We start from the raw sequence: 10,000 nt of genomic DNA, 5'->3' as shown, positions 1-10,000 counted from the left end.
GACGCAGTGGCTGACGACGACAGAATGCAGCAACCTGCGGAATCTTCAAGGTTGACGAGAGGGCATACTCTGAAGAAACCAGCACGTAAAGGCTGGAGGACAAGGTAGCGTAAAGAAGCTTTGAGACCGATGATACTTTGTAAAAATAAAGTAAATAAATAAAAAATAATAATGATAATAATAATAATAATAATAATAAAAAACAAATAGATAAATAAAAGGGAGAAAGATACCAGACAGTAATGAACAGCTGAGGTACCAACAAGAACTACCTGAAGAAGTGTGTGGCGAAGCTTGTACAGAGGTGGACGTTGGGGAGATGATTTACTTTAAGTAAGTCTATCGACAGTAGGCAGAATGATGAGGGGCGGACAGGATGTTGATGGATAGCGTTTGAGTGGTACTGAGGCAGAAAGAAGTACTGGTAGGGTAAGGCTGGGTACACATATTGAGTGGAAGGAAGATCAGAGTCAACATGGATGGAGGAGTGGGAGAGGGGGTATGTATTTTAAAGGAATAATGAAACTAGCACATAGGAGCTCAAGGGGATTGGTCAGTGGAGATTACGCGTGTCAGAGTGAGAGGGGTGGTTAAAGTATGTATTGAATGTGTGAAATAGTTTGACAATAAGCATCACCACTGGGATGGGAAGGAGGATGGAAAGAGGTAGCGGAGAAGGGTGGAAGGACGGGGGAAGGGGGCAGGTGGAGGGGGAGAAGGGAGGGGGAAGAAGGGATGGGGAGAGAGGAGGGAGAAAAAGGAGGGGAAGAAAGGAGGGAGATAAAGGAAGGGGAAAAGGAATGGGGGAAAGGAAGGGGAAAGAAGGGAGGGGTCAGAAGGGAGAATGGGGAAGTATGGGGAAAAAGGAGGGGAGAAGGAGGGAGGAAAGGGGATGGGAGAAGGGAGGGGTAGGAGGGAGAAGGGAGGGGTAGGAGGGAGAAGGGAGGGGGAGGAGGGAGAAGGGAGGGGAGGAGGGAGAAGGGAGGGGATGAGGGGAGGGAGAAAGGGGGTGGGAGATAAGAGAGAGGGAGGGGGAGGGGAGATAAGGGAGGGGTGATGGGAGGAGGACGAGGAAGGGGGACAAGGGAGGGGGACGAGAGAGAGGGCCAAGGGAGGAGGACGGGGGAGGGGAATGGCTGAGGGGGACGGGGAACGGGGGGCGGGGGAGAGGGGAAGGGGGGAGGGGGAGGGGGACTGGGGAGGGGAGGGGAAGGGGGAGGGGGGAGGGGGACTGGGGAGGGGGAGGGGAATGGGGTGGTTTTAGCAAGGACGGGCAGCGGCAGCAAAGCTACCGAGTCAATATCGGCGGTGCCTTTTGCTCCCAAGTCCCGCTCCTGGACTCGATCCATAACGCGGTCGCCCCGCCGCGCGGGGGCGTGGGCGGCGGCAGCCTGACGAAGGAGAGGCGGGGAAGGGGAGATTCCTCCCACTGGCGGAGCGCCTTCCCCTCTCGCGGGCTACCCATGGGCCACCCATTGAGCGCAGCAGAAAACGAAAGTTGCAACAACAATCCTGAATTTGCTTATGCAAATGAAACTTTGTTCCAGGGAATATGTTACACACATATTTTTTTCCTCACTGGGTACTCCTCGTTTCGTTTATGAAATTCCTTTCGGCGAAAAAAAAAATCGAGAAGTTATATTAAAACGGTTCATTCTGGAGTGACGCCACGATTTTGGGGTTTTCCTTGTACCAATGTAGGCAGACCCGTATTGCTTTGCCAATTCTGCGGAGGCTGAATCTTGTCCTTTCATCTTCTTTATCAGTGACCCAATTTGACTTTTAGTTTCGCAACGTATCAAGCTGATGTAGGAGTTACATAAATCACACAAATGTATGTGTATATGTATGATATGTATATGTATCTGTGTTTGTGTACCTGTACGTCTGTGTATGTGTATGTATATGTGTATGTGTATGCGTATGTGTATACATATGTGTGTATGTGTGTGTATGTGTGTATGTGTGTGTGTGTGTGTGTGTGTGTGTGTGTGTGTGCGCGTATGTATCAGTGTGTGTGTGTGTGTGTGTGTGTGTGTGTGTGTGTGTGTGTGTGTGTGTGTGTGTGTGTGTGTGTGTGTGTGTGTGTGTGTGTGTGTGTGTGTGTGTGTGTGTGTGTGTAAAATGTATTCATGTACATACATGTAACCTGAAATCCATGTGCCAAAGAGTCGAGTTGCCTCTCTTCTCCTGAGAGAGTTTGGCCCAAAAGCTATGTTGTATTTCAAATTGTATCATTCCCCTCTCCCCCTCCTACTCCTACCATCCTCTTCCCCCTCACCCTTCCTTCCTTCCTTCCTTCCTTCCTTCCTCCTCCTCCTCCTCCCCTTCCTTCCTCCTCTTCCTCCTCCCCTTCCTTCGTCCTCCTCCTCCGCCCCAATAAGGAAGGAGTCAGGAAAAAAAAGTGTCTAATTATTTCACTCCTGGATAATGTAAATCGTAGTGCGTTTTGCCGATCTCGCCCCGCGTAATGCAGGTCCAAGTTCGAATCCCGCATCTATTGGCGTCTGCTACCTTCCCCCTACTACCACTCGGAGCAAAGGTGCGACTTTGGTGACAGCTAGATGCGTCTTGTCCTGAGCACCTCACATCATCATCGTCATTGTCGAGGGGATGGCAGTTCGAATCCTGCCACCGGTGAAGTTGAACCAATGGCATGGTTCATGAAATTCCATGCTACAAAGCTTTCTGTGAGGGGCACCGTCCTAGCTTTCCGACAGGGGGAAGTTTGTGACGTTAAACCACCACCATCACCACCACCACCATCACCATCATCATCATCACCATCATCACCATCATCATCATCACCATCATCACCATCATCATCATCATCATCATCATCATCATCATCATCATCATCACCATCATCACCATCATCATCATCACCATCATCACCATCATCATCATCATCATCATCATCACCATCATCATCATCATCATTCAGAAAATATCCGATCAAACTATGGAAATATCATACTTCTGTGGAGGGCCTTTGACCGAAATCTCCAGCTACCACACGACAAAAAGAAGAAAAAAAAAATGCACCAATCATAAAAGTTTTCTATACAATCGCTGACATGCACTAAAAATTTATTTTTCTCTACCCATTTCCCAATACGAACTCCACCGAGCAGTAATCAGAAAGTTAACAAAATTAGAGTAAGGATAAATCATCAAAGAAAAATCAATTAACAAATACTCCCTTCTGCTACATTAGTTTATATATAGATTCTTCCACTGTGTGACAGTGTATGTAACAACATTCAAAGGCTCTTAATTCACTTCGAATAAAAAACAGCGTCCGCCATTAACATCACAAATAAACAAAAGGACTCGCTTGTTAATTTGTGACAAATTAAGATACGACAGATTTTCTGTGTCTTTGTTATTACCATATATTGAGTATGCATGCCAGCAAGTGACGAGGAACCCATTACATTTCGTCAACCTTATAAGAACAATTCTCAGAAGTATTTGTCTCAGGAACAGTTACAAGAACGACTTTCAAAGGAACGGAAAATTACCTGAAAGTAAAAACCCACATCTTAAAGTAACTCCAAAGTAACTCCAACTCCCAGGAATAGTAACTTGAACTAATACCTCAGACCACAGTTGTACAGGGTGGAAGAATCACGTGACCCCAGTAAGAAAAACTGGTGTTCACACTAAACCCCAGTTCCAGTACCTGAACGAATTACTACACCACAGAAAGAGTATTTGGTAGCCACACAACTCCCCAGTAAACAGTAATAACCACAACACCCTAGCGTGAATAACAATAAATAACCTCAAATATTACCAGAATTTTGTATTGGAAGCAAAGAGCAGCAGTGAGGGTACGGGGAGGAAGAACAGAATTTCAAGGCTGTGTTATGTCTCCAGATTTATTTAATTTATATGGGGAGATGATCCTTAGGGAATTAGAGGGAATGGAAGGGATTAAAATTGGAGGATATAATATAAATCATATCAGATATGCTGATGACACGTTATTGGTGGCTGACTCAGAAGAAAAACTGCAACATCTATTGAATGTAACCGTAAGAGCTAGTGAGGAGAAAGGTTTAAATGTAAATATGGGGAAAACTAAAATACTAGTGGCCAGTAAAACAGATCCACTAAGAGTGCAAGTACAAATAGTAGGGAGAAGAATAGAACAAGTAACCAAATTTTCGTACCTGGGAAGCGTATTGACAGAAGATTGTAGATGTGAAAAAGAAATAAAATCAAGGATAGCGATAGCTAAAAGCACTTTTCAGAAAATGAAAGGGGTTTTAACAAACAAGAAAATGTCTACAGATATAAGGAGAAGAACAGTAAAAACATTTATATGGTCAACACTATTATATGGTTCAGAAGCGTGGACAATCAGCAAAAAATTGCAGGAAAACTTAGAAGCAGCAGAAATGTGGATATGGAGACGAGTATTAAGAGTACCATGGACAGCGAAGAAAACAAATGAAGTAGTATTGAGAGAAAAGGAGACAGATAGGGAATTGATGACAACAATAAGGAAAAGACAGTTGCGATTCTTAGGACATATAATGCGGAGGGAAGGGTTGGAAGAGGTGGTGATGACGGGAATGGTGGAGGGAAGGAGAGCAAGAGGAAAGCAGAGGGAGAAGTATATGGACGGGCTGATGAGGGCGACGGGAAGACAACTCAAACCAGCACAGATGTTACAAGTAACTCGGGACCGTGAACGGTGGCGCTCCATGGTTGCCGAAGTCCAAGAGGATATGGCACGACGGTAAGGTAAGGTATTACGCCACCCCCCCCCCCAGTAATGTACACCAGAAGTAACATCATACTCTAGATGATAAGAGTGTCACTCATGTTATTTTCTGGACTCGAACTTTTCCTCCCCAACCTCCATCCAAGTCCTCCCCACACTTTCAGCCCACCTTCCCCCTTCCCTCTTCCCCACCTTCCCTCCCAGCTAGTCTCCACTGAGCGCTGAGCAACATGCAGGATCCACATCAACTGTCATGTGAAGGAGATATTGAGGTAGGGGGGATACTGGATGTAACGTGAGATATAGAGAGAGAAAGAGTTAGAGAAAGAGTGAGAGAGAGAGAGAGAGAGAGAGAGAGAGAGAGAGAGAGAGAGAGAGAGAGAGAGAGAGAGAGAGAGAGAGAGAGAGAGAGAGAGAGAGAGAGAGAGAGAGAGAGAGAGAGAGGAAGGATACATTATGAAAACTATGTAGAAGAGAGAAAAGAGAAGAACCAACGTGAGATATAGAGAGAGAAAAGAGTTAGAGAGAGAGAGAGAGAGAGAGAGAGAGAGAGAGAGAGAGAGAGAGAGAGAAAGAGAGGAGAAAGATACATTATGAAAACTATGTAGAAGAGAGAAAAGAGAAGAACCAACAGAGAGGCGAAGAAAAAGTACGAAGGAAAAAAATACACAAATATCAAGTAAACGAAATATGGAAAGCAAAGAGAAATCTTGATAAAGAAAGGAATAGTAAAGCGAAAACAAGAGAGAGAGAGAGAAGAAAGAGAGAAATAATACACAAAAAGAGGAAACAAGGAGAGGAAAGAGAAGAGATAAGAGGAGAAATAACAAGAAGAACGGAGACCATGGAGAAAATCAGGATAACGAAAATGAAACGAGAGAGATAATGAAAAAAATCGAGGTAAAAGAAAATGGGAAGGGAAAATTAATATTAGCTCAGTAAAGAAAGAATATTGGAGGTAAGGGACGGAAAACTGAGTTGAATAAAGGAAAGACAAGAAAAACGAACGAGGGAAGAAGGCGGGGAAAAGACAGAACGAGGGAAGAAGGACGCAAAGAAGAAGACGGGGGAGAGGGACAAGGGGAAGAAGGACATGGGGGGGAGGAGAGGAAGGGAGGTGGGGCAGGGGGAGGGAGGCGAGGGAGAGGAAGGGAGGCGGGGGAGATGGAGGGAGGCGGGGGGAGATGGAGGGAGGCGGGGGGAGAGGGAGGGAGGCGAGGGAGAGGGAGGGAGAAGGGGGAGAGGGAGGGAGGCGGGGGAGAGGGAGGGAGGCGGGGGTAGAGGGAGGGAGGCGGGGGAGAGGGAGGGAGGCGGGGGGAGAGGGAGGGAGGCGAGGGAGAGGGAGGGAGGCGGGGGGAGAGGGAGGGAGGCGAGGGAGAGGGAGGGAGGCGGGGTGAGGAGGAGGGAGGGAGAACCCGGGGGGAGAGGGAGGGAGGGAGAAGTGGAGGGAGGGGAGGGGAGAGACGGAAGTGAAAAATGAAGCATAGCGAAGCTAAGAATAATTAATTAAGAGATTAAACAGAAAGGAAAAGAGTGGCGAGAAAGCGCAAACAAACGACACGGAAGAGGGAGAAGAGAGGACAAAGAAAAACACAAGGAAAGTATAGAAGTAGATGGGGGAACAGGAGAACACAAATGGGGTTGCAGAGCCTGAGGAAAGGGAAGGGGGAGAGAAGGAAGGGAATGGCAGTGGGGAAAATGTAAAGGGGAAGGTAACAAAAGGGAAGGGTTGAGTGCAGGGAAAGAGAAGGAAGAAAAGGAGAGAAGGTGGGCAAACAGAAGGAAGAAGAGGAGAGGAGGAAAAGGGAGGGAGAGAGAGAGAGAGAGACAGACAGACAGAGAGAGAGAGGCAGAGAGAGAGGGAGATAGATAGATAGATAGATAGATAGAGAGAGAGAGAGAAAGAGAGAGAGAGAGAGGGTGGAGGGGAGTCTCAACCTCCTCTTCTTCACTTTCTTCCAACTTTCACCACCGTCCGAGTTCCCCATTTTTAAAATTCTTTTCCTTCAGTTTTATTCTTCAGTCGAGGTGAAAGTAAACTGGTGGAGATTTTTTTTCATTTTCTTCAAATTTGTACACTTGTTCTTTGAGTGTCCTCAAGAAATCCCCAGAGAAAACTCAAGCCAGGTCCTAGGTGAGTTTTGCAGTGATGTAGTGATTTCTTTCGTCCAATGATCTTTAACTTTATATTTAAGATCCTCTTCAAAGGACGTGATCTTACAATTTTGAACCAATTAAATTTTCTCCTCCACCCTTTCCCCAATCAGATTCGTTGTTACAAGTCTATATGCAACATTGTTTACGTAAGCAATCTCGAATTTCTGCATAACTCACTTAGTTTACAAGTCAGCAAAACATATCATACGTCATCAACGGGTATCAAGCCCCCGGCCATAGTTTATAAAATATAACACTGAGAGCAAACTTATGCAATCCCTCGCCTACGAAATGTGCCGTTTACAAACACCGAAACCACAAAAGTAAGACCCTCATCATCTACCCCACTTTCTACCCAATTCTACTAGCCTTTTACAGGAGAGAGAGGGGAGAGAGGATGAGAGAGAGGGGACGAGAGAGGGGGGAGGGAGAGAGAGAGAGGGGGAGGGAGAGAGAGAGGGGGGGAGGGAGAGAGAGAGAGGGGAGAGAGAGAGAGAGAGAGAGAGAAAAGAGACAGAGAGAGAGAGAAAAGAGACAGAGAGAGAGAGAAAAGAGACAGAGAGAGAGAGAAAAGAGACAGACAGAGAGAGAAGAGACAGGGAGAGAGAAAGAGAGACAGAGATATGGGGTTGGTGAGATGGCAGTTGTCAGTAAGGAAAGACATGTGGAAAGGGGATGGCGCAGAAGGACAAAAGGAGGAGGAGAAGGAGAAGGAGGAGGAGGAGGAGGAGGAGGAGGAGGAGGGGAGGGGGAGGGAGAAGAGGAAGAGAAGAAGGAGGAGGGGTTGGGGAGGGGAGGGGGCGTGGAGTAGCAGCAGTAGTAGTAGTAGTAGTAGTAGTAGTAGTAGTAGTAGTAGTAGTAGTAGTAGTAGTAGTAGTAGTAGTAGTAGCAGCAGCAGCAGCAGTAGTAGTAGTAGCAGCAGCAGCAGCAGTAGTAGTAGTAGTAGTAGTAGTAGTAGTAGTAGTAGTAGTAGTAGTAGTAGTGGTAGTAGGAGAGAAATATACGTTGTGAATTAATGTATAGGCAAAAGTTGATTTGACGTTCTCATCTGGACTGCATCTCTCACGTCCTAAGGAAGAGGAGGAGGAGGAAGAGGAAGAGGAGGAGGAGGAGGAGGAGGAGGAGGAGGAGGAGGAGGAGGAGGAGGAGGAGGAGGAGAGGAGTAGATCAGGGTCGCCTTCCTCCAAGCCCATTGCAGAAGGAAGACAACGAAAACAGGACTCGCACCACTTCTCATGAAGCGGGGGAGGAGGAGTGGAATAGTGGGAGAGAAGGAAGGTAGGATAGAGAGAGAGGATATGAAAAGAGAATGAGAATGAGAGAGAATAAGAATGAAAGAGAGCGAGAGAGGAAAAAGGGAGGCAGGGAATGAGGCAGGGAAGGTGTGCGAGGGGGGAGAGGGGGAGGGGAGGGGGAAGAGGGGGAGGGGAGGGGGAGAGAGGGGAAGGGGGAGAGAGGTGGAGGGGAGATAGAGGGAGGGGGAGAGAGGTGGAAGGGAGGGAGAAAGGTGGAGGGGAGGGAGAGAGGTGTAGAGAAGGGAGGGGGAGAGGGAGAGAGGTGGAAGGGAGGGAGAGAGGTGGAGGGGGAGAGAGGTGGAGGGGAGGGAGGAAAGAGGGGAGAGAGGGGAAGGGGTGGGGGAGAGAGGGGAGAGAGGGGGAGGGGAGAAGGGGAGAGAGGGGGAGGGGAGGGGGAGGGGAGGGGGAGGGGAGGGGGGAGGGCCAGGAGGAAGTGACATGTTTCGGACAAGGACACGAATCTACTGCCGGAGTCGGAGGGTGTGAATGTCAAGGGAGGAGACAAGGACGACAGAGAAGGGACGCAGTGGTGACACGCGACGCAGGAAGAACACAGAAGTGACACTACAGTGACACCTATGTGACATGCACGGAAGTGACACAGAAATGACGCACAAATGACACGGAAGTGACACAGAAGTGACCCAGAAGTGGCGCACAAGTGACACAGAAATGACACGGAAGTGGCACAGAAGTGACACTAAGGTGACATAAGATGGCATGAGATAATGGCATTATGTCGATTAGAATGTCAATAAGGGAGTGATATGACACGGAAGAATCAGGTAATACACGATACGACACCGTGAGACACTGTATGACACAGTGTCATCGTCTGACATGGGGTATGACACACGTCACGTGTCATATGTTAATACAACACAACACAGTAACACAGTATCAACAAGAGTCCTTTTGATCCACAGCCAGTGGTAATTATACAATGTTAAGGATATATAACATGCGAGTTATGGTAATAAGGAGGAGGAGGAAGAGGTGAAGGATGAGAGGAAGGGACATGAAGAAGGATGAGGGAGAGGATGGAGGAGGAGGACAAAAGTAGGAGAAGGAAACTAGGAGGAGGAGGAGGAGGAGAAGGAGGAGGAGGAGATGGAGGAGGAGAAGGAGGAGGGAAGAGGAGAAGGATGAGGGAGGAGGACTGTAGATGAAGAGGAAGAGAAGGATGATAAAGAAGGAGGAGAAAGGAGTCGAAGAGGGTAGAAGAGAAAGGAGGAGGTGGAAGAGGGTGAGGGAGAAAGGAGAAGACAGAGTGACGAGGAGAGGGAAAACTGAGGGAGAAGGAGGAATAGGAAGAAGAGAAGGAGGAGACGAGGAGGAGGGAGAGGAGGAGGACGGCAATGGAAAAGGAGGAGGAGGAAGAGGAGGAGAATGACGACAACGGAGGAGAAAGAGAAGGACGAAGACAAAGGAGAAAGAAGAGGAGAATGGTAGGACAAGAGAGAAGGAAGAGGAGGAGAAGGAGGAGGAGGAGAAGAAGGAGGAGGAGAATAGGAGGAGAAGTAGGAGTATGAGGAGGAGGACGATAACAAGGGAGAAAGAAAAGGAGAATAGGAAGACATGGGAGAGGTGGAGAAATGGAGGACAGGGGAGGAGATTAATGAGGAGAAAAAACAAGATGAGGAAGAGGAGAATAAAGGAAGATAACGAACAGGAGTACGAGGAGGAGGAGAAAGAGGACAAGAAGTATGAAGAGGATGAGGAGAAGGAAGAAGAGAAAGCTGATAAGGAAGAGAAGGGGGAAAAAGAGGAAGTGGAAATTATGGAGAGGAGAAAAAGGACGAGCAGGAAAAAG

This window comes from Oratosquilla oratoria, chromosome 43 (genome assembly GCF_046742065.1).
Source record: "Oratosquilla oratoria isolate Oo_2021 chromosome 43, ASM4674206v1, whole genome shotgun sequence".
NCBI classification, from domain to species: Eukaryota; Metazoa; Arthropoda; class Malacostraca; order Stomatopoda; family Squillidae; genus Oratosquilla; species Oratosquilla oratoria.
This window is presented reverse-complemented; position numbering follows the sequence as displayed.